Raw genomic sequence first — 26,402 nt, 5'->3', positions numbered from 1 at the left:
ACAACATTTTTTTTTAAAGTTTTTGCTGATCAAAAATTAAAATCAGAAGTTACATTTTTCTAATATGTTAGCATTTTTAATTTCCTAAACATCTTTTGAAACCTATTGGCAAGAAAAATAAGATAATATTTAATCCGCGTTTATTGCTTTTTATATGCTTGCTTAATATGAAAATTTAAAGCAGACTGTTTTAAGCTCATAAAAAACGAAACGAAACTTCACTGAATCTAACGAAGAACCGGTGTAAACAAATTTTTTCATCCATGATCAAATGTAGAATTTATTTTTCTTTCTATTACTTTTATAATAAGGTGTGATCTCGCATTCCAATTAAGAATTAATTCACACTGCAAGTTGGAATTTTCTTCCCAGCGGAATTAATTTAAAATATTGAATCCTCCAACTTCGTTTATTATAAATTATTTTCTTACAGCTCTGTATATGGATAGATTATACTCTTGCATGCATAATATTAATGATTATCACTAATTTGTTAGTTAAACGTGAAGCAATTACCGAAATATCATGAAGATATAAAAGGAATCCAGAATTTTTATACCGTTATAAAGCAATTACGAGGGACCGATGTGCCCGTTTTTTTTTTCTCAAAGGTAGAAATGTAATTAAACATCTCCTTGAATTTAGTTTACATTTTTACACGTTACATGTTATATATTTAAACATGTTTTTCGGTTTTGCATAAACATATGTTTGTCAAAGAATATGGTTTATGTGAAAGAATCTGAAACTTAGTATATTTTCAAAATAAGAGCAAACGCTTGAGGGACAATTGGACAAAAATAATAAATAATTTAAATATCAAGTAACTCAATAAAAACATTTAAAATATTCAAATAAAATCTATGGGTTAATTCAAAACACTTTCATTCTATGATTTAAAGATATCATCGAATAGTTTAGAGCACTTTTTGGAGTTGGAGGCAGCATGCAGTTCTAACAAAACTTCAAAATGTATGGCGTTTCCTGTAAATAAAATGCAGGGTGGTTATGATTAAAGTTCCAATTTAAATTAATGGTCATAAACGGAAAACTATTGGACCAACTATTATCAAACTTGGTAATACTTTAAAAAAGATCATGGGAAGATCTTTTCCACCAAGACAAAAAAAAAAAAAGGTTCAAAAACACACCCCTAGGTGATAAATGGTGTTGTATGCGATGTTGTTAATGAAGGAAGACATCGGTTTAAAATGTGTTTAATCGTTTAAAAAACGTGTAACAAAGCATGTTCAATATGACTTCCACCATTTTCTGAAATCAAGTTAAATAGCATTACTGCATTTCTCAACTAGTCTTAGTCTCTTCTAGTCTAAGCATATCACGAAGAATGTTTCGCACATGTCGGTGCATCGCATCTTTCAATTCCAACAAATTGTTCACCATAAACCATAAAATCACCATAAACTGTGCTTTTTGAGATAACACACATTGAACATGCTTTGCAAACACGTTTCACAAATGATTCAACACATTTTAAACCGATGTCTTCATGTCCTATTTTGTTTAACAATATTGCATACTACGTCATTTCTCCTCTGGTGGTTAGTTTTTGAACTTTTTTTGCCTGAAAAGAAATTTCCATGTCCTTCTTTAAACTATTACCAAATTTGATAGCATTTGATCCAGTAGTTTTCCTTTTATGGCCATTTCAAAATGGAACTTTAATTATAACCACCCTGTATATTGGGTTAAAACATTCCATTCAAAATATTCTACCTCATTGGAATTCATGAATTTATATTTATTTTATTCCATGGTTCACAGTAATCATTTTTCTGGCCCTACTTAGCCAAAACATCGGTCTTGCGTCAATAAAATTGGCGCAAATCCAGTCAGATCTATAATTTATAGAATAGATAATTCTGCCATGCCAAATACTGGAGGATCCTTCGTTCGACAAATTGCTTGAAGACGGCCAACAATACTTATTGTCTTGGTGGAATAAGGTATGTGTTGGTTTTCGTATATCCTTTTATTGTTTGAAGAAAATGCAGTGTAGACTGACTGGTCGGTATCACCCGCTTTTCAAAGCCATAGTTCAATTTTTAGATCCACTTTAAATTGATTTCTTTATTATTGAATTATATACATTTTGATTTAAAATTACATTAGTTATTATCTTATTTATTACTTATTTGATAAATAATTACATTACTTGTTTGATTTAAAATTGCATACATTAGGTCATTTGAATTTAAATACTTCAGAACACAAGAAAGCCCTTTTTCCCTTTGCCTACATCTCTTGTAATGACCACAATGTCAGACCGTGTATACCAAAAGACCCTATTTACCTACTGGCTTTAAGCAAATGCATGATTGGACTTTTGAGAATTGATAGAAGAAAGGTACCCTGGAAGTCCGTCGTAGTTTTATTGAATGACGTTTGAATTTTTCCTATATTAATAGACTTAATAACCCCAAAGTATCTGAAAAAGCGGAATTTTCAAAGATTCTTACCAGTAGGAAGTAACGTTTGCTTTTATTTCCCTCATACCCTTTTCTGCATTTAGCAATCGACAAAAAAAATTAACTGTTTCTTTAAAGAAAAAATAAACAAATGCGAGCGCACGCTTTAAATGCATTCTTTTCACTCTTTAGTGAGCATACATACACCAACTTATATCTGCAGCATCAAAAAAAAAAGAAAAAGAAAAAAAGACTGGAGAAGTTAATTAAAAGATAAGAAAAGAATTAAAAAAATACAGCGGCGAAGATCAAACAGAGTTAATTGCTGAAGATATACATAAATATCTCAAATAAAAAAAAACATAATTTTAATCAAATAATGAATTGAAAGAAGTTTTAAATAAAGGTAATCCTTTAGTTTGCTGTCATAAAAAAGAAGCGGGATATTTTCTCCATTCCTCTTACATGATGAATACCGTAAAGAGCAGTGTAAGGAGTAATTATTGATTTTGAGGTATAACTTTTACTTATGGTAACAACTGTTTTATTAATGTTTAGAGTGAAGTGATGATTAATAGGAAATTAGAAACACCTTTCAGGGGAAAATTAATTATTTCGATTGCGAAAGGTTAACGTGTCGATGATAATTAATTACTGCTATTTTGCGTTCCGTTAACTTTTGAGTGTTTCACAAAGATTAGAGTAAGAAGAAATATGTATGTTGTTTGAATTTTGAAAAATTTAATTGCTTAATTAACTTGTCTAGACAAATCCAGAAAGGATTTCTTTTTCATTTAAGAAAAAAAGACACGTGAGGAAGATAATTAAATGCGTTAAATTTCTGCTTATCTGTGAGATTTGGTGTGGTAACCAGAGATAATCCTCGTATTTGAAAATGATTGAAAGCGTATGTGATTTAAAAAGGAAATGGATCAACAGGAAAAAGGATTTATTTTTTTAATTTGTTTTTGTATTGTATAAACATTGAATTGTGATTTAATAAACAGTACAACTCAGTATTTAAATATTTTCTAATATGTTTTTTTTTTTACAAAAATGCCGATTAAATGATTTTTTTTGTCTCTATATCAAAACGCCTCTTTCTTATTTGTGATAAAAAGATTTTTGAGCAACAATTTTGTGCATCCTTATACTTATTTTGAGAGGTAACTTCTACCCTTGTCCTTTTTTTTCTTCAGGGTAATTAATATTCAATGATATCTTGTTAAGATGAATATCTGCTTTGCACAATACACCTTTACCAGTCGTTGACAGTTAAATATCCGCAAAACTTTCTCTCTACTAAAGATATTATGTATCGTACTACAAAGGCGCAGAGTAGTTACGAAATATTAATTTTTGGCAATGAGGTAGCATTTTTACCAAATCTATCATGTGATCCTCAGCTTATTCTTAATGGTATCGAATTTGTGTTTTAGACAAGTTTTTCCCGACCGATTGAAATATAATTTACACATAGAACTGCCCTTATAATAACAAAATCATGCACCAAATTTGATATATATGTCATTGCATTTTCGAATTATTGAGTTTATACATTTCTGACAGACGCTAAACTGCTTGTTGGGTTTGATTCTAAATTTGATAGGCGTTTACACTGTAGATGCTAAAATTTTTCCGAATGTTAGCTATCTAGCTCTCTTCGTTTTGTAATTATCGTGTTAACTTATATTCGAACTAGCGAACAGACGCACCTCCTCAGAACATTTTTTTACTCAAAATTTAATAGAAATCTGCAACTTTGGTGTAAAGACCGTATACCAAATTTCAACCGTCTAGCTCAAAGCATTTTTGAACTATCTTTGTCTCTGACACACAGACAGATATTTTCCAAACATGTGTCGTCCGCACGCAGGGAGATCTAAAACGTGGAGATTCGTCAAAATCTCTCGTTCGAATTTTTTGAATGTTACAATATTTTCTCTATTTTTCATATACGAGATAATAAAAAGTTGAATAATTCTTTCACTACCATAATAAAGGCAATACTTATTAATCGAATAAGATATTGTTACAAATTTTTTTTCTGCAAATACCGCCAATCAATTGTAATAACGCAGCACATTTAATCGCCAATTCAGCAGCTTGCTTGCTGTCTAATCCTCTAGCTCCCCAGGTATTGAGTGCATGCTTTATTTATTGTCTTCCCACAGGAAGTGGCGTAATCTTGTGAAGTTCCAGAACTTTCTCCAAGCTTCAACGAAAACCTGGTCTCGGTGATATAATGTTCAGACCATCTGGAGTCTTCTAGAAGATTCCTTTCGTCACCAACATTTGTCGCCAAGGTCGGCATGTTAGGGATACGTTTTATCACTTCATAATAATATTTTACTATTTTTAGAACTTAAAATAACATTGAAAAAATTTCTATGGAATATCTAAAACATATTTTCAGTTAGTCATATTTGGCAATTTTATGCTTTCAAAGATCGTACTTACCGAGGAACGAAGGTACTAAACCATAAATAATATGAAACCAAAAAGTTCTATGTTTGGAATACAATTTATTCTCTCTAAGAATTAGTTATTATTTTGCTATATCAAATGTAGTTAAGAAGATAACGAGTAAAAAACATGAAAATCATGTTTAGGAGCTTTCTTGGTAATGGAAAAGAAGGAATTATCGAAAATAATCTCTAATTAATATAACGGTTGCTTTTCTTCCCATATCTGACTTCATTGCAATTTATTTCAATTTTTAATTTTTAATACTCGAATTGCAAATGGACGAGTACACGTATTACTTTTTATCGATAAATTCTTTTATGTTTAGACATTCATTAGTGATAAAATATAAAATTGTTACTTAAATGGATTTCTGCTCATTCTTGGAGGAAGAGAAGAAGAAAGAGAAATCTAGTTTAAATTGTAGTGTTGAAACATTTATTTTTTTCTTCTAAAATATGTTTTGCCAGAACTGTGTTTATTATCGTTTAAAGAATGTTTAAAATCTTTTTTTTTCAGTAATTACATTTTTATTTGCTGATATTTATATGTTTGTTACAGAAACGCACCAATAAATAGAATGCATTCTGTGAAAAGGAACTAGATTAATGTAAAGAAAATAATATTTTAAAAGTATAGGTAGCATTTTAATATTTAGAAGTGCTGCATAACTCTCAATTAAACTCCTAATAATTAAAAATCATTTCGTAAATTTAATTTCTTATTTCAGGAAATAAAATAATTTCTTATTGAAGATACTAAATTGAGCTGCGTTTAGTTCTGAAATTTAATGTCTACAAGATTATGAACATGGAATTTTCATTTTAATATATAAAATAAAATAATAACGATTATTTCTTTTTCTTATATACATACAAAAGTTTTTAAAACGTCAAACAATTTCATCTTTTTGAGATTTTTTTTTCCAAAGAACCATTTATAAGCGTTTCTAATTTATATATTCTATCTAATGTATGTATGTTTCTAATATATGTACTATATCTAATATATATAAATTATTATTTCTTTCTGTCACATTTTATTATGAAACTGACTGGAGTGCAATGTTTAATTTTATTTTATAACCTAAATATATGAAATATCAATTGTTAAATTTGATTAAGATAATTTGGTAAATTTCCAAGTAGAATATGAGCCATAAAAAAGATCCTCTAGCACGCAAAACATTAACAAAATTTTTACACGGTTTTTTTTTTCAAAAGAAGATTGTTATATAAGGTGTTATTATTCCGATTTCGCCTTTATACTTTTTTTTATCTTTAATCATCTCGCGTATCTTTATATGTAGTATATACATCGTTACGAATGTGTAATATTGCTTCTGTGCAAGCTACTATCTGGATTAGGAGGATCGTTTTAAAGATAGCTTTAACATATGATGAATGGATACCGGTTCAAAGATTATCGGTTTTTGCGCACGAACTTGGCTCTGTTTTATCGTGCATTTTTTCAATAACCAAACGAAAACGCTGGATTAGATTTCCTAGGTGTTTTTTTAACTACTTTTATAGAATTATTCTTTTATATATAATGTGGCTTACAATAGGGTAAGCACCTTAAGGTTGGTGTGGTGATATATTTAAATATGACATATTATATCCAATTTAGTTATGAGTACACATATTCGATATACATGAAACGCAACCCAAAATATATAAGGAACAAAATATGAAAGAAAAGTAGACTTTAATAAAATTTATTATTTAAAAAAAATTATTCGCCACGACAGTTACGATAATGATATTTAGATTACCAAATTTTAAAAGCTCGCCTAGTTTTTTTAAAAATACATTTCATAAAAAAATATATTCTTGATGCATTTTTTGTAATATTTTCTCAATACTTTTATTAAAAGGAATGTTTTGAATATGGATGTAGTTAAAAGCATACTGATCTGTAACCTTGTTATTTTTATTGTTCAAAAGGTAACTAAAAGTTTTTAAAACAATTAGAACAACGTCATGCATAAATATAAATTCCACGTTCTATTTGAATATTATATTGAAGATAATAACCGGTTTAAGATGAAATATTGAAAAATCGCTTAGGCTTTATAAAAAATGACGAACATAATTATTGTCTCTTATTCTCTCCATTAAAACATGATTCAAAAATAACGGAAAGTCTCAGTGTTAGGTATAATTATTATTTAACAAATCCTTTAAAGCGGATCTTATGATGTAAAAATAAACATTTTCCATCAATCAATTCAATTAGGATTCATTTTTGTTACTTCTCCTCTTCAGATCTGCGCTTTCTCTAATAAAATTGCAGATCATGTTTTCTCCTTGTTTTGCTTTCATTAACTGAATTAAATTTATTTTATTGAAAGAATACAAGAATGAATAGCTCAGAAGGTGCCTGGGACGAGATTCTCACCGATGCTTCTCTTCCAAATTATCATGGATTATTAAAATCCAAATTATCATAATGTACAAAATTTAGACAGTAGTCATTTATATAGAGTTGTATTGCACGATTTTCTGAGAAATCATTAATTATAATAATGGTGAGAAGAGAAGCCATCTATAGTTTTTAGCATCAAAATATGAAACTTTTCTTTGAATTATTCCCAAATGTCAGTAAACAAACATAAAGAAGATTCAAGACACAAGATAAAATCTTTATACAAAAGCTTTACAGAAACTGACAACCCTTCCAAGACTGAAAAATTAACGAACCGCACTCGTTTCTGCAGAATATAATCATAATGGATAAAAATATATTAATGGTAAAAATAAAAGGCATCTATAGTTTTTAGCACTGGAATATAAATCTTTGCATTCAGTTATTCCCAAGTGTCAGTAAATAAGCATAAGGAAGATTCAAGACGCAAGGAAAAATTTTTATACAAAAATTTTACAGAAACTCACAATTCTTCCAAGACTGAAAAATTTCTCACAGAGAAAAATTAACGAACCGCATTTATTTCTGCAGAATATAATCATAATAGATGAAATTTTCTCTCGAATTATAAACGAAATTGTGAAAAATAATTTCGCTGCATTTATCCACTGAACATATTGTTGTTTAAATTAGGCAGACGGAAGTTTTAAAACAATCATTAACATATCAATGCAAAAAATGAAAAAAGTAATTTAATTAGTCGTTGCTTGAAACGACGAGATTGGAGCATTTGTCTTAGTTTATGAAAGCAGAAAAATTATTATTTTTTTCTTTTTGTTTTTAAAGCAAATTCAAATATGTGTTGAGTGAAATCTGTATGCTAATTTCTGGATAGACCGCTAATGCATTTGTTTATCTGTGGCTGATTTTTGGAATTTAAACATGATTATCATTGAAAGAGTTTTTAAAACAGACTTTTATTTTTATACTAAGAATTGTTAGATTTTTAACACATTACATTCTGCATTTTCGCTTTTAATTTATTGCTCTATTTAATTTTTAATTTCGTTTTTAATAAGATTCAACTAACTATGCAACATTTTTTTTTCATTTTTTCTATTTAGATAAATTATTATTATATATATATATATTATTGTTATAAATCAAATGTTATATACATGAAAAAAATATCTGTAACATTTTATTTTATAAAAAGTGTTATATTTTTAAATAATAATTTCATTTCTGAAATTCTGAATCAGATAAATTTGAGCAAATTTGTCCATCAAATGCTAATCAAAGTGCATAAAATTAATAATTCTAGCATGTAAAATAGCAATAAAAGGAATTATAAAATTCCATCAAATATGAAGATAGCCCAGTTCAAAAACCTGTTGAATTGAAAAAAGATTTTGTGGTGGAATGAAGATCCTTATGATCCGTGCAGTGGAAGCCAGAGGACCCATGTTTTCGGGAACATTTCTTTAAGGATGACATTTCACACAAAACAAACACAAAACTACGAAAGACAAGACAAGACATTAACGCCACACCTCTACAGAACAGCATCTTATATCATTATTTACAATCGCAATGCACTGTGGGATGCGTACCTAATCAGGTATCGCCATCTATTATCCAAAATAGAAGACAGTAATGCAACTGCTACAATTTTTCATTTTAAGAGGGTTGTTAATCTACTTATAATTTTTTTAAAATTTACCATGAAACATGATAATTTAACATATATAATAATTTAACATATTTAACATAATAAGATAATTTAGCATATTTAATATATATATAATAATTTAACATATTTAACATAATAAGATAATTTAGCATATTTAACATATATAATAATTAATTTTGAATTATTACGGCTCATTGAACTTTATCTGTGAGGCGTTTTAAATGTTATAAAAATACTTCCTTAAAGATAGTAAAAAAGTTGTTCAGATATTTATTGATTCTACTTTTTTCAAGAATATTTTTATGCTTATTTCTTCAATACATTATTAATTCTTTACTTGCCTGTTACATATCTCAAAAATGTTTGAAATATACATTAAAGAAAGGAATTTCTACCCAGAATACTATTCCTACATTTCAGAGAAATTGTTTGCCTTTGGGCTTGCTTTTCCCTTACATAGATATAAAACTTAAGAAAATATAATCCTTAGGAACCAAAGTCTTAAAATTTCCCCCAAGGCTTTTCTTTGAAGTAATTTTCTATGTTTTTTGAATTTATAACTGAAGATTAAAATTCTTAATCTGCAAGAAAGTAACTTTTATCGACCATAAGTACCATCTGCTGTAAGAACATAGTATCATCATTTTCAAAGTACAAAAGAATCAAATGTAAAGACTTAAAGGAAAAACTGAAATTTAATAACAAAGAAACAGAATAATTAAAAATAATAAGAATTAAATAAAAAGGAGGAGTAATTCTGGAAACCATTTTAAAAGCTTATTGAAGCAAAGCTAAAAAAAAATTACTCGGCATAAAATTATATCAAGAGAAATAAAAAATAATGCTATCGTAAAATTTCAAGCATTGGCTTTCATAATTAAATTACTTCTTTAGGTTATTATGACTGAATTTTAATCTTTTTTTTTATATTCCCCTTGAATACTAAGCAGATGGTTCAAATGTCAGATTTCAATCATTAAGAAGGCATATTCGGATGCCAATTATTTGTCCACTGTATTAATGGCATTGATTAAGTGTTTTCAATCAAATTTAATGAATTACATCTTATAACAATAAAAAAGATATATTTCTTTTAATTTTACTTGAAAAATAAATATGAAACATTCATTTTAGCTAACTAGTGCTTGGAAAGTATCGAAAATACTTGGCGCACAAAACTTGGGACACTGGTCCAGAACTGAGAGACTTGCCAAGCATTTATTTTGTGACATCTTTCAAAAATGAAGAGATATGGCAATCGTCCTTTGATGACATACATAAATATCACAAACCTTCATATAAAATTTTAAAAAAATCTAGAGAAATCTGTACAACGATTTTCATTGATTGACACTGTTTATGCTGTTTATTTCTTAAAAAATGAAATAGTGTTCTTGAATTTTTGAATCATTACTTCCAGATAAAAAAATTAGGTTTCGTATAAAATAATTGATAAAATCAACTCAGTTGACATTAAAGTACGATTCTTTCATTTTGACAATTATTTTCAATAAGCAGATTTCCTTGCTATTACAAATTTTCTAAAGTACTAGTTTGTATCTATTTTTTTTAAATTTTAATGACTAAAAATATTTAAAAAGTAATTATTAAATAAATTAGTTGATTAATGAAAAATTAATTTTAAAAATAAGGAGAAAACAAAAATATTCTATTTTTTTTTCTTTTAGTGAATTTTACATTCTGAAGGAAATTTATACAGTGAATATGAAAAATAAGCAAATGAAAATAAATAAATAACATTTGATTATATAAAAAAAATCTGAACAAAAGAAATATATCTTCAAAAAGGTCTTTTGTAAACATCCTTCTAGAACAGATGAATGCAATGCTAGGTTTTTATTTTCTTCACAGCTCATATTATTTCGCAACTGTTACATACTTCAGCAAATTGGAGGAATCAACTGATCAATCAACTGATATGATATTATAATGAAATAGGAAGCTCCAATCGATGTTCAATCAGTTAAAAGAAGTTGTGAGGTACTACGATGAAAACCCTTAAAATTTATTTGAAATATTTCCTATTATTGCACATTTAAAGATGGAATTATTAAAGAAATTAATTTAAATAGCAGATGTGAACCTCACTGCACAGTCGATAGCGTCATAAACATGTTTGATGACCTCATAAAATTTATATTCAATGTACTGTTGTCATCTACCACGTCAAATAGTCAGTCGAACATTTATTTAAAAATAACATTTTTTATTCACCAAGATTCAATTTAGTGTACTACATACAGAGTTGAGAATTTTTATGGTGTGACAACAAGTATTTTACAGAACATTTCCTTTCTGATAGTTTTAGACAAAGGAAAAAAACTAAATTTGCATAGGAGAAAAATATAAAGTAAGTATTTATAACACAGGAGTAAAAAATAAAGTGAATTTGAAATATTTTTCGCTATTAACTGAACAAGATTTATTTAAATTCTATAAACATTTCATACATTTCTGTATCGTGTTTATTATTCTATTATTGGAATTCTGTTATTGGAATGGTTTTCTTATTTCGGTGCACTTGTTATTAGACCGTCAATTTTTATCATACATCGAATCACTCTCTTATGCTATGCACTTTAAACATCTATTTTTATAATTAAAACCATTTTTTTAGATAAACCTGACAGAAAAATGTATAACAAAAGCAAAGGAAAATAATTTTTAACACAATCAATTAATTTCATTAAAAAAATCACGTTTCAATGAATAAAATATAATCTACGCCAAGCAGCTAGTAAATGAAAAATGCAAAATATGCTATAAGCAGCATGTTTTATGTGCCACTGATTAAAAATTTAAATCAGAATTTAATCTTTTTAGAATCTTAGTGATATGAAACCTATTAAAAACAGCAATTCTAGAAAATTAGGTACTGAATAATTTGCATATTAAAAATGTAAATTCAAAACATCCTGTTGTCAATTCACTAAATACGAAAAATTAGGTGCGGTTAATTAGAGATTTACTAAAATAAATCCCTTCTTCTCCGAATATAATGTGGATTTTTTTATTTTAATTTTCTTCCTCATTAACTTTTTAATAAGGTGTGAGCTTTCACTCTAAATACTAATTAATTCAAGCAGTAAAATGGAAATTCATTCCCAGTGGAATTAATTAAAAGCAATGAAAGCAACATATTTATTTATCTTTTTGTTTATTTCTTTTCGACTCAGAAGATGGATACATTACAGACTTATGCATGTTACAAGTGGATTTGGACTAAAGGATGATACTTTTTTTTTTAACAAAAGTTCAATTTTATAAAAAAGAACAAGAATAAACAAAAAAGAACATGAATAAAGTATAAGTCTGCAGATTTGAACGCTGAAAAGATTTTTCAATCGAATAATAATACTTTTGCCATTCGCATTAATACAAAAATAAGCCTGAAATATATTGCTTTTAAGATAATAACGTATTAATGATAACATGAAATAAAACATTTAATGTAAACTTAGGATAAATAAAGCTAATTAACTACATCAAGAAATATAAATATACAAAATATATTCAAACATACTTCCATCTTAATAAGATTTAATCCCTCACTAGTTTATAATAAACTCTAAAGATCAAAATTTCCCAAAATGTAATAATTTTTAAATAAACCATTAGAAGTGTTGAATGAAACAATTCTAACATTTCCATCTTGTTTAGGAAAAAGCTTCTTTCCATCTTGTTCAGGATTTCAGCAAAACGAACTGATGTTCAAATACCATAAAATATGTTATTTGTTCTAACTAATAGCGGATTTTCCGGAGAAAAATTTGGAAAGTATTGCTTTGATTTATATTTTTATTATAGCGGATTTAAATATTCCTTATAATGTCTTTACCAATACTTTTGTTTCATTTGTGTATAGTTATAATAGACTGAGAATTTAAAAAATCCTGTTTTGGGATACTAGTAATACCTCCAATTAAAAAATGGGTAAAATGCAAAACTGATATCAGATTGATAAGTCCTTTAAAAGAGCTGTGAATTTAAGGTATCTAAAGACAGGAAAGTAATTAACTCTTTAAATTTAAATTTTGTTCCTTATCATTCTTTTCGAATGAAAAATTATAGGCTTAATTTCCGATTCCCATAAATCACCGAAGTGGGGAAATTCAAGAGGAATCTTTTTCCATTCCACAGTTGTTCGATCGAAATAATTTAAAATGAATTTATTGCTGATAAATGAAAGTAAAAGAGTTTACTATTCAGATCATTTTCTTTTTATTCCAATAAAGTACTACCGTTATCTAAAAATAAATTTCGTGGCTCAAATTGCATAGACACAAATCGTCTTAGAAGTACCATTAAAGAATTTGTAGTTAAGCCTCTAACTTTTTCAATAAGATATGCTTTGACAGCTAAAGATATATAAAGAATTTTGTGGACTTAATGCAACTACAGTTGTAACATTTTGAAATTAGGTGACCAGCATAATTAAAATCAGAGGTTATAAAAATGCATTTTTAGTTTTACTTTTAGTTTCGGCAAGTTTCCCATTGATAACTGTGTGAATCTGTGGCAAATGATAAATTCGTAGATAAATGAGTAGATACTTTCCTTACATTTATAATCTAATATTTGTGCATCAAAATTATTGTCAATAAACTTGATCTCGTATTCCTGTAAGTTATTTGATATTGTTTGAAAGCAAAATAATAATAATGATAATAATAATAAAATAAAATAAAAGTAATCCTATATCTACCCGGAATGATTATAAGTTTCTCAATATTGAAGGCTATTTTCCAATCATAAAGCAATATTTACATTACACTACATAGAATAGGAGAAAGTGAGCTTAAATGAAATAATTTTTGTATGACTTAAAGCTGAAATATTTTTGTTTATGATTTCACTTGCCATGGACAAGCTCGCTGACGAAGTCACTGATTTTGTACCAAGAGAGCATCTTTCGTTTTTTAGTAGCGCCAACTAGGGCCACTTGTTCTTCTTTCGTCTTAGCTACTCACGCGTCACATTCGCTTGCAGAACCCCTTTTTACAGGGGGGCACATTCACACATCTCACGGATAAAACAGATGGAGAACAACCATGCCCGAACCGAGACTCGAACCCAGGACGTCCAGCTCACGTTGAAGACGCGCTACCCCGATGCCAGGACGCCAGCGAATTGTGTTTAGTCTCTTTGTATTATTATAAAAATGCCCAAACTAAAATGCACATTGAATAAGAACATAAGAATCCCCATTCCATAATTCCATAAAGAAGAACAAGTGCGAAAAAAAATATTCATAGTGTTCTTTGAGAAAATAAACTGTAGTACATATATATATTTTGCTTTTTGTTCAGTAAAAATATTTACATCACTCTAGTCATATAATTGATAGAACATGTTAAAGTTAATGGCATAAGAAATCACAGAGATGTTATGATTTATCCCGAAGAAAAATATTAACAGGGTTTTGATTCTATGAAATATGACTCATTGACCGATATGATTCTATGAAATATGACTCATTGACTCATATGACCGATGGTCTTCTAGCCTCAAGAAAGTTTCAACATCGAGGACCAGTTGCTAATTAGCAGAGAAGAAATGCGCTCAAAAGTTCCAGTCTGAGGAGAGACATTTTATTAAGTTTGAGCTACTGCTGACTTCATTTCTATTGGGAGAAGTCTGTTGGGAGAACTAATGACGGCCGCATAAGCTGATTCTGAAACATCAAAAACCGTTGAAGACAAATGCTTTTAGATGTAGCTTGAAAGCCCCTGAGGATTTTAATTATTCAAAATGTTCAGATCTTGTAAACACAGAAACATATCTTTCAATTTTTTAGGAAGTGGCGCATCCTAGCTAAGTTTTACGAGCTACAAGTTGATCAAAGATCTTAGAAGATTATGAAATGAATGTTCTTGTTGTTAGTTCAGTTCCAAAATATATAGAATCAAAAAAGCAACGTCCTTATTGGGAGTTCCAAAATTACCCTAAAATTTTAGTGCAATTTTCTGAATCAATCTCTATTTCATTATCTTCATGATAATCAATGGAATTCCTGTTGTTGCCGTGTGATTATCTTTAGCCAAGTTTTAGCTTCTGTGGGCAAAGACTCCTGAGCACCCGAGGGCAGGGGCCCAACCTCTAGCTCATAGGAAGATTGCACACACATGCTTGCACAACCCCTTTTTACAGGAGGGCTCATTCACGCATATCATAGATAGAACGCAGAGGAGGGAACAACTATGCTCGAATTAGGACTCGAACCGGGAATGCCTAGATCAAGGGAAAGACGCGCTACCTTTAGGCCAGGACACCGGTAATGGAGTTTCAAAATATATAAAATAAATATAAATATCCTCATTGGAGTTTCAAAAGAAATCTAAAGTTATAGTGCAATCATCTGAATCAATCTCCATTTCGATATTCTCATTACAATCAACTGGTTCAGGCCAATTAAATAATCCTTTCTTTAAATGAAAAAAAAAAATTTTCTCTGAAGATTGAAAAAGCTTCTTCTGAATTATTTGAACCAGATAAAGATTCATCTACAAAGAAGTCATTTTTTTAGGATTGTATCTAAAGCAATCTGTCTCTAACAACGTGTCACTATGACGAGTGCAGAAACCCTACAGTAAGAAATCGCTTCTAATTTATGTGACTGTATTTTAGAATCAAATCAATCTCTTCAAATAACCAACATTTATTAAAATTTCATATAACATATTTTTTCTATGTCCACAGATAAAGCTACTTTACATGTGATTATGACGGATTTGTAAGCGCGAGGATAGAACCTGAGACCTTGTGGTTCGCAGCAATTGCTCGTGTAGCGTAGTTGTTAACTGGTTTATAAGCTTTCACCACAGACTCTCCCTCCAGTGAGTGGAACGATATGGCTGTTGAGTGGTGATGTATTTAGCTGTTGATTCTACTGCGCCTGTACCCATTTGACAGAGCCAAGTGTTATGGCGAGCGTGTGTGGTTTTTGTTGCTGCGTCAAGTGAGTCTGACGAATTTGGTTTGCTGTGTGTAGATGGCGCCGCAACAGCTGAACGAAGGTGGGAGGTTCATCGTCCAAGGTCTCCAATCTTTCGAATTGGTATGAGCAAGGATAGAACCTGGGACCTTGCTGTTCGCAGCCGAGTAACATGACCACAATACGAAATCAATTGCTCGTGTAGTGTAGCTGTTAACTAGCTTATAAGCTTTCAGAACATGATGCTTATATTATAAAATTAAGTAATATTGAAAACAAAACATCCCTATTCAATGCTGGACCTTCTTCTAAAATAGTGTCCAGGAATTTTTAGATTTACATGATCTGTCAAATTTTACACAGAGTAAACATATGATTATATTTGAATCTGATAAATTGTAATGCGATATGCGATAATATAATTGCTTTTTTCATTTTTGAAATTCCTTTTTTTCACCGACAGACAGATAAAGATAATTCCAAAAACGTGTTTTTCCGACAAAGGGAGGTCTGAAGCGTGATAATTCGTTAAAATATCTTGTTCGAAGTTCTTGATGATTGCGTTTATTTCTGTTTATATGCCTCGTGTGAAAGAAAAAAAAACTAATGTTTTTAAAAGTAAATTTGTTTTTTGAAATCAAATATTAATCGATATCCTTTAATACAGTAATAAAATAGATGTCTTTCAAAACCTATCCCTTACTTAAATGACAAAATTCTTTTACCTCCTGTAATACAAAAGCTACGAAACAAAATTAATTCTAAAATATTTTGCACTATAATTAAAACTTTTAATGCTGTACAAAATTACCTGCAATTTATAAACATCTCAAATAATTTATATTCATAAAATCATATAAATTTCGGCATTTCTTATTTGGATCAAAATTGCATATCCGAAAAATGAATATACCGTAGGGTGAAGTGAACTTATAGAGAGTATTAATAAAGTATGCTTCAGATTTGAAATTTATTCGAAAAAGAAATAAAAGCAATTAGCGATGAAATCGCAACTAGTTATCTGAAAGCAATCTTTCTTGGAAATTAATTTGAAAAAGTTTGAAAGTTATAAATCAATTTTCTGCAGAATCTTATTTTGAAAGAAATCTATTATTATTATTATTATTATTTGTTTTCTTGTACTTCGAGTTCTTATTCATTTACATATTTTGACTGTGTTTATACATCGTTTTACTAAATTTTGTTCTGTGTGAAAAATGAGCCTAAGGAATCCAATTAAATGTTTGTCTCTCTCGATAATATCTTGGGATTGAAATCCTGAATGAACAGAATATATAAATTATAAAAGTAAAGACCAGATAGAAGACTATTTTTCCTTTTATTGTTGTGTTCTATGAAAATAATATTTTTCTTATCACTATTTAATTGACGGTGCATGCTTTTATCTCTTTCTTAAGCCATTTGAGACAGATATTAAAAAATAAACTTAAGATAAGTTTGACAGAAAATGATTGAAATTATATTTATCTAAGTGGCATTTTTTTGTCATATCCATATGATAATTTATTTTAAATTCTCAACAAATAATTTATTTGAATGTTTAAATGAGTAAAATTGTCTGTGAAATATAATTTTAAATTTAGCAAACATATCTTGATCTATTATTTATAATTTTTATTTTATTTCTTTACAATGTGAGTTTAATGATGAAAAAACAACTCTTAAATTGAATCGGTCATTTTCTAAAGGTGTCATTTCTTCTTTTATAAATTTCAAAGAAAGAGAAATAGTTCATATTCATTATATTTCTATAAAGAAAAATTAAAAGGTAATTTCCTAACTTTAGAAAGCTTATATATGGAATGAAAATACATAAATTTTTATTATCCTATTGGATGCATATGAGAAATATTTTCCCTTTAAACAGATGATCATTTTCAAAGTGATCTGGAATTTGTGAAAGAATAAAGCCTATTTATACTTACAAAGATTTGTATTTCTAGGAAATTCATGGCACGAAAACAACCACACACAAATCAAAAATAAATGAAACAGACGACAAAACCGTATTTTATTTACATTTAATATGCGAAATAAGTGATATGGAATGAAATAATTTTTCAAGCATTTCTTCAGTTATAGTAGTGATCACTCAGTTATTATTTCATTTCAAAAGCATGAAAAAGAATTTAACAGTTTTGACAGTAAATATTATATTTTGAAGAAATTAACAAATAACTTTACCACATTGAAATCGTTCAGTTTCTCGTTTATGATGTGACAACATTAACCGCTTGATCTTGCTGAATCTTAAAGTTTTAGACAACCAGAATAATTTTTGAAATTATCTCAGTCTTAAAATTGGAAATATAATCCACTGCACAGAACAAAGTAGGGAAATGAAATTTGTTATATGATTTTGATAATAAACAGTAGATATTTCACATTTGGAACTCCTGTGTTTTTCTCTTCGAGTGTTGGATTTTTTCTATGCTACTGCTTGAAACTCATTTTACCTTTCATTTTATTTTTTCCAATTTTTTTATGAAAATGTAATATTTTTCTTTTCCGTATTATCTTCTCTGTGTATTCTAGTTGGAAATGATAAAATATAATTTATTTTTTGAGCTAGAAATATATCATTCCATTGATCATTTAAAAAGGGATCGTTTCCCAGTGCGTGGTAAAGCCGCATATACTTTATCCATTAAAGCACTTGTTAAAAGAATCTCTTTCCTCAATTCATTCGTTTCAAAAAGGATCATCCTCTAATGTATGGCTTTTTATCGTCTCCAAGATGCACATTCTGATTACTTAAATTTGTTAAATTCTCAACAAATACTAAATAATTCTGAATAAAGACACATCGAGATATACTGACTTCTCCACTTGGTGACGAGATTTCTTTGAAATTAAAATTTTCTTCATATTGTTACAAATCTGTAATTTTGCTAACCGGCACGAATAGTGTCATCATAAGAAAAACGTTGTACGATCTGTCCTGTGCATGCTGAGGGTGGGCTGCGTCAATGACCTCAGAGCTTGGCGACAAACTTGGCGAGCATTTGGTGGCTTGGCGATGAATTTGGCTAATTTGGCGACAAAATGGATCATACTGGAAACTTTGAGAAGTTTCACGATCCATCCAGTAGGAACCAAGATACACTTTATACGCCCTGATTGGTCTGGAAGATTCCAACCCCGCCTCCCGGAACTTTAAAAGACAGGCACTCTGAAGCTGCTTGGAAGTGGTGTGTGTGAGTAGTCAGAGTCGCCGGCAAGTAAAAGAACTAGAGAATTAGATAGCAAGCAAGCTGCTGAATTAGCAATTAGGTGCCCTGCGTTATTACAATTGATTAGCGGTATTTGTAGAAAAAATTTTGTAACAATATACAGTTATTTTTCAAGAGCCATACATGTTATTTTATAATAACGATTGCAATTAATTCGATTTCTGCCAATGGAAGTGTGATGGCTCAGCTCTATGTCAGCATTCTTAGGAAGCATCAGGAATGAACCGGCATTATTGAAGAAACAAGTACAAGATTTCAAAGGCAACTTATACTAATCAATTACAAAGACATAAACGAGAAATTGAACGATTTCAATGTGTAAAGTTATTTGTAAATTTATTCAAAATGTACTTTTTACTGCAAAAACTGTTAAATTCTTTTTAATACTTTTTTTTATAATTAAATATAAATATTTCAATAACCGTACTGATTTATCCTATGCTTTCAATTGGACGAGTAAGATGATTAAACAATAAAATATCGTATTAATAGTAACTTCAAACAAACAAAAACTAAAATGTTACTGTCATAGCTATCATGAAAATTATTAGAAAAATTTTAGCAACAAAATAGTAGAAAATCTGGAACTGGAAGATTTTCTCATTTTCTAAAAATTAGACAGATTGGTATTTTGACATCGCAAATTAAATTCCGTCACTGTGTATAAGAAATAATAATTTTACTATGTGTGCCCTTTAGGATAAAAAATATCAAGCAAAAAAATTTTCTACTGCTTTGTGTGACATTCAAAACAACTGCAATAAAAAATGCAGAGAAAAAACTGTGTACGTCAAATAAATTTTCTTTCTCGTTACCCTTTTAACTATGATTTTAGAAATACTTTCTATCTTCATTTCCCCCACAACAAAAAAGCAATCATTTTAAAAATTTACATGAAACTTAATAACCCCAAGGAAATTGAATAATCTGGACTAAATAAAAATTACATGACATTAAAATTAGACCCTGAATAAGTCTCTTTCCTTCAGTAAATATATGGCTTTGCAGTCAGTTCTCGACAGAAAAAGAAATGAAAAATTTTAATCTTCTTCCGTAGAGAAGATGAAGAAAATGAGGAGAAAAACACTCTTTGGATATATATTTTTTTCAAACTAGTGATGTACATATATAATTCAGGTTCCATGCAGGCAATCAAAAAATAAATAAGCAAAAGAGAAAAATAATATTAATCCGAAGCTAGCGAAAAGTTTTTTTTTAAAAATTCGTCGTCGAAGATCAAGTGAAAATTATTTATGCATATGCATAAAACTATCGCTAAGTAAAAAAAAAAAATCTGCAATATTAACTAAGATCCAAATCTGAGGAAGTATAAAATAAAGCTGAATTTTTAGTTTATGATCATTATGGGAAATGGAAGATTTTCTTAATTTCTTTTCCGTGATAAATTTCTTAGATGTAAGCATTGGTTTTGTTGATTGATTTTGAGATATACATTCAATAATTATAAATGTCGTTCACTTCAGAATTTAATAATGATTAAGTGAAATTAAAATCACTTTTCAAGTAAAACTATTTTAATTGAAACAGGCGACCTTGTCGATGGCATTTACAGCTGTTATACCTTTGCAAGTGCGTTTGATTGTTAGGCAATCTACAATGGAAGAATAAAAAATAATTGCATACCCCTTGAATTTGGAATGATCTAATTGTTTCATTGTTTATGTCAAGAATATATAAAGGAAAAAAAAAAGCATATTTTTTGTTTCTTCATAAGTCGCAAGAAAAACATTGATTTTTTAAAAAAAATCAAAAAATAGTAATTTTTACCAATCTCTAGAAATAAATTTTATTTTATTTTATATCTAGAGAATCAATCAATAGAGATATCAAAAAAATTTTACTTGAAGGCTCATCTGGATTTTCCATAAATAACTCTGCATGCTGTGTAATTTGACTTCATATGTCACTTTCAATGCATTTCATTTATTTTTTCGCCTTTGTTGACATGTTTAATCAGCTGGATCAATGTTTGTTAAAATTTTCAGTGAAAAAAATGTATGTAATTTATTTCTAATGACTTCATTGACAAAGCCTTTTTAAAATTTAAATTTTAGATTCTTATAATTTGAATCATTTTAGAAATCGTACACTGATTTGTTCAATGTGTTATGCATCTACCACATTAACGAACATTTTACCTAAAATTTTAACTTTAATTTGATATAAAAATGATTAAACCTTAATTAATTGAATACTTTTTATCAGAATTAACTAAATATGTTCATCAAAATTGAAAGCATATGAAATAGAACCATTATCTGTATTTTGGCTAAGTACAGATTATATTTCATGATTTGCGGTATTTATCAGAGGGTAGAAATTCACTTCAATGAAAATTTCTTTGACACAACAAAAAATATTTATAATTTTACTAAAGTAAAAAAGTAATTTTAAAACTATGAAAATCAAATTTTAAATAGAAACTTACAATTCTCCATCATCAATAATGTATGAAAAACTGCAAAATTTACTACCTTATCTTTCGATACAACAAATGGCTTGACTTTATTAACATCAAGGTATATTTCCCATTATCTATCTTGAGTGTCATTATTAGATTGTATTCTAGTGAGTGTCGTGGATTTTCGTGTTCGTGTTTGTTTTGTCTTGTAAAATATGGAACTTAGTAAATAAATCAATAAATGTACTCGAAACTCGTTTGTTATTTTTATCAACCTCATAATGAAATTATTAAGAGCCTTGTCCCTCTACAAGGTGAAATGCTTGTTCTGGTATTGAAAACAGTTTGACAAAAATTAAGCATGTTGTAAAATAAACATAAAAATTGTTTTCAAAATTGAAACATAGAATTTTTTTTTCAAAATTAATTTGGTATCACTGAAAAGATAAGTATACTTCAATAAAATTTCTCCAGTTATGATAAAAATGTCATATAAATTTTGCTTAAATTTTACTCACGAAAAATTCTTAAAAATTGCTCTGAACTAAGCATTTGGATTATTTAATATATCTTCACCAAATTCGTTACTTCTAATTTTAAAAGTGTCACCTAGAGCACCAATATATACATATTCTTTATATCTTTTTTTTTTCTGTGACATATTCAAGTAAAATTACAGAAAGCAAAATTGCTTTCTTTAATTTCAGTTTGATTAGAAATTTTAATTTGAAAAGATTTTGGAAATCTCTTTTTTAATATTTCTAGTAATATGCTTGCTATTTTGCTTATGAATACATCTTTTAATTCTCTCGCAAACGGAAACAATCGCCTTATTTAAAAAGCAATTGGGAAGAAATATCCCGTTTTTTTTTCTACGTCTTTATATATTTCGCATTGGCCCATTTGTTTCCACTTTATTAAAAATATTGTTACGAAATTTCCGGGTTCGTTTGGATAGTGGAAGTGATATGGTGTGGAGAACACTCAATCAGCAGGCGGCAGTAGAAAAAAAAAGACGTTTATTTACACGAAGACAGGACAGCACAAAGACGACGAACACAGTAGACGATAGTAGCACACTTCAGTAGACAGCAGCACACGAAGCGGATAGACAGAATCCAGCAGGAGAGGGGTTCCTGGGAGCTTCGCTCTACCGTCTATCTCTCCAACGGCTGAACTTCTCGCTTTAGCTGCCGACTCGCTACTTCTCACACGACTTCAATTACACCACACCTTCTTCAACTTAAGAGTGCCTGTCTTTTATAGTTATGGGGGGCTGGTCTAGAATCTTTCAGACCAATCAGGACATCTCTGGGTGTATCTCGGTTCCTACTGGATGGATCATGAAACTTCTCGAACTTTCCAGTATGATCCATTTTGGCGCCAAAGTCACCAATTTCCTCGCCAAGTCACCAAATTGTCGCCAAGTTAGTCGCCAAGCTCTGATTTCATTGACGCTCAGCACGCACAGGACCGATCGTACATCCTGTCTTTCTTACGATGACACTAGTCGTACTGGGAAGCAAAATTATAGGTTTGTAACAATATGCACGATCGGTTAGAAAGCGAAAACTACCACAGATATGAACGTTAAAATGCCAAAATTATTCTTCTATATTCTGTTTAGTCTATCCACTTACAATCTTTTTTGTAATGAAAGTATGGATTAATCTTGAGAGTCAAGCGAAGAGGAGCCATGTTTTCTCTTAACACTCTGGGGAGAAGAATAAGAAAACCAGACTGTATCCGATTAGGGATGGCGAATATTTTACAATCGATTATTACGTAACCAATATCAAAAAGTCACAAATACCAGTGATCAGTACTTTTCAAAGAGGGATGTGATTCAAATCCGTGATACGATCTTACTGGCGATATTCCGATTACAGGTCTTGGATCACGATAGAAAGTAGCAATAGATACTGGTAAATATCAATTCGAGAGCTTCCACTGGGGAGATCGAAAGTAATACGATCTGTCCAATGGAAGCTGCATAGGGAAAGTCCATTACCCACTGAAGTGAAAGGACAGATTATTTTTGGAATTATCGTATCATTGAATTGCATATCACTGAAATTTATCGGAGCGGTGACTTCACTGGAAAGTGTGAGGCTTTCTTACTGGTGAGGAAAGAGCGAAGTCACCGCTCCACTTCATGGGAGACTTTCCGATGTTCGCATTTGACGATGCACTATACCAAAAAGAACATAAGGTTGCATATATTCTGTTTACTGCTGGCGCCATCTATTCTTAGAATAGGGAACTGAAGTAAACATTTTAAAGAAATAACATATATGTAGTTCAAATTTTCAGAAAATGGTTTACTCCAAAAAAAATAATTTAATAAATAGCTTTGAAAAAAAAATCAAATTTAAGAAGTAAGTTGAAATAGATAAATTAATTCAATCACACGTTTAAATTAGTAAATTAAGTATTAATTAAAATTCATAAATTTTATATTTAATACTAATTAATAATTTTTAATTAATAATATGATTGAAATAACATATTTGGAACAAATATTTAAAATTAATAATAGCAAAATTATTTGTTATTCAAAAAATCGTGGATTATTCATCTTTACTCAGAAACCCAAATAGTCAGACTTCCTCTGAATTGCGTTTGTTCAGAATTTGATAGAAGTTCACAAATTTGGTGCGAGACTATATACTAAATTTTATCTGTCTAGTTGAAAGAACTTTCGAGTTATCGTGTGCATAGACAAATACATAATTTCAAAAATGTGTCTTTCAGACTCAGATTTGTGAAACGCCCTAGTTCGATATTTTTGACAATTCCAATATTTTCTATTTGAATATTCCGCATGCGAGAAAGTAAAAAGGCAATAAAACTGATATTTTTGGACACAATGAGGTCTGAAACCTCCACATTTATCATATGTCCCAACTTTGTTACTTCAATTATTTTTGTATGTACCTCGTCCTGTAGTAAAACCATAAAAAATAGTATTAATAGAATAAAGATCAGGGTAGTTATAATTAAAGTTTCACTTTGAAATTGTCAAAAAAGGAAAACAACTGTAACAAATAGTTTGGTAATAGTTTGAAAGAAATAATGGAAATTTCTTTTCCACCTAAAAAAAGTTCAAATACGCACCACTAGGGGGGAATGGTGCTGTATGCCACAATTTTAAGTAAAATAGGACATGAAGACACCGTTTCAAAATGTGTTTAATCGTTTCTGAAACGGTAAAAAATTTGCTCAATGTGGCATCCACCATTTTCTGAAAGCAAGTTAAATCGCATTACTGCATTCTCAACAGTAGCTCTTAGCATTTCAGGACGACTGTTACGCATATGTCGATGTATTACAACTTTCTGTTCCGCCAAATTGTTTAAATTATCACCATAAATAATGCTTTTGTGATGACACACATTGAACATGCTTTGTAACACGCTTCAGAAACTATTAAACACATTTTAAACCTGTATCTTCATGTCCTATTTTGCTTAACAATATTGCCTACAGCGCCATTTCACCTTTGGTGGTGAGTTTTTGAACTTTGTTTGGGCGGTGGAGCAAGAAAGAAATTCCCATTACCTCCTTTAAACTACACTGCTCAAAACAAATCAAGGATATTGAATTTGTGGGTTGTGAGTTCATAAGTAATTCTTTTTATTGGTACCACATTTGTTAAGAATCCACAAAATATGTTTAGGTACCACATGTTATGGCAATTCACTCCAATTCCCAACTTGAGATTCTACCACTAACCTACGATTCGTAACTACTTTTTTTTAAGTATTGGTGCCGCTATTACCAGCCATCCATAAAATTAGTTTAGGTGTCATAATGGCATGGTAGTGGGACAGGGGGGTCTCAATTTCCCAGCAGCAAAGTACGAGAGATGCAAAAGAATATTAGAGTTCAATTCGCCGTTAAGATGCACTCTACCAATAAACAATTGGACACTTGCGATAGAAACAATTTATTCATATTTATTTGTTGGTATAGCCTCCACCTGAAGCAATTATAGACTCAACACTTTAGCGTATGCTTTCCATAAATATTTGGATAGTAGGTAGGGGTATTTTCTTTCACTCGGATCGGAGAAGACATGCAAGTCCATTCACCAATTTTGGACGGTTGCCGCACTCCTTAATTCGGTGATCCAACTTTTCCCAAAGGATTTCTATAGTATTCAACTCTGATCTCTGGGCGGTCACTCCAATCGGTTCACCTCATTGTCATACCAATTCATGGTGGACCCCTCAACTTAAGGCCGGCGTTCTGGCATAGGAGTAGGACGTCATTCCCGTGATCTGGAGGTCCCAGTTCAGACATGGTTGTTCTGTGTTCTATCGGTGAGTTGTGTGAATGTGCCTCCTAGTAAAAAAAAGGGTTGTGCAAGCGAATGCGACACATGAAGTAGCCAAGTCGTACTCTTGGCCCTAGTTGGAGTTACTGAAGAAACAAGAAATGTTCACTCAGCTTAGGTCGCTTACAGATCTTGCAACTCTTAAAATTACGAGGAAGCAGATTGTCGTTCAGAATAGTAGAGTCGGCGCTGAGCTTACCATGATTGGGATAAACGGTCCTAGTCTATACCACGAGAAATATCCCGAGTTTATAATTCCTCCTCCTCCAAGCTTTACTGTAAGCACAATATTTTTTGTCGAAAGCGTTTCCCGTGCATTTTCCAAACCCATACTGTCATCCGACTGGACCTTGATGCATTATTCCAGAGAACCCATTTCCACTGATCTAGGATACAATTCCGACTTGCCTTGCACCAGCGCTGGTTGGATTTTGTATTCGAAAGCTTATGCGCGGCAATAGGCCATGGAAACCAAGC

This window comes from Argiope bruennichi, chromosome 4, assembly GCF_947563725.1.
Source record: "Argiope bruennichi chromosome 4, qqArgBrue1.1, whole genome shotgun sequence".
NCBI lineage: Eukaryota > Metazoa > Arthropoda > Arachnida > Araneae > Araneidae > Argiope > Argiope bruennichi.
This window is presented reverse-complemented; position numbering follows the sequence as displayed.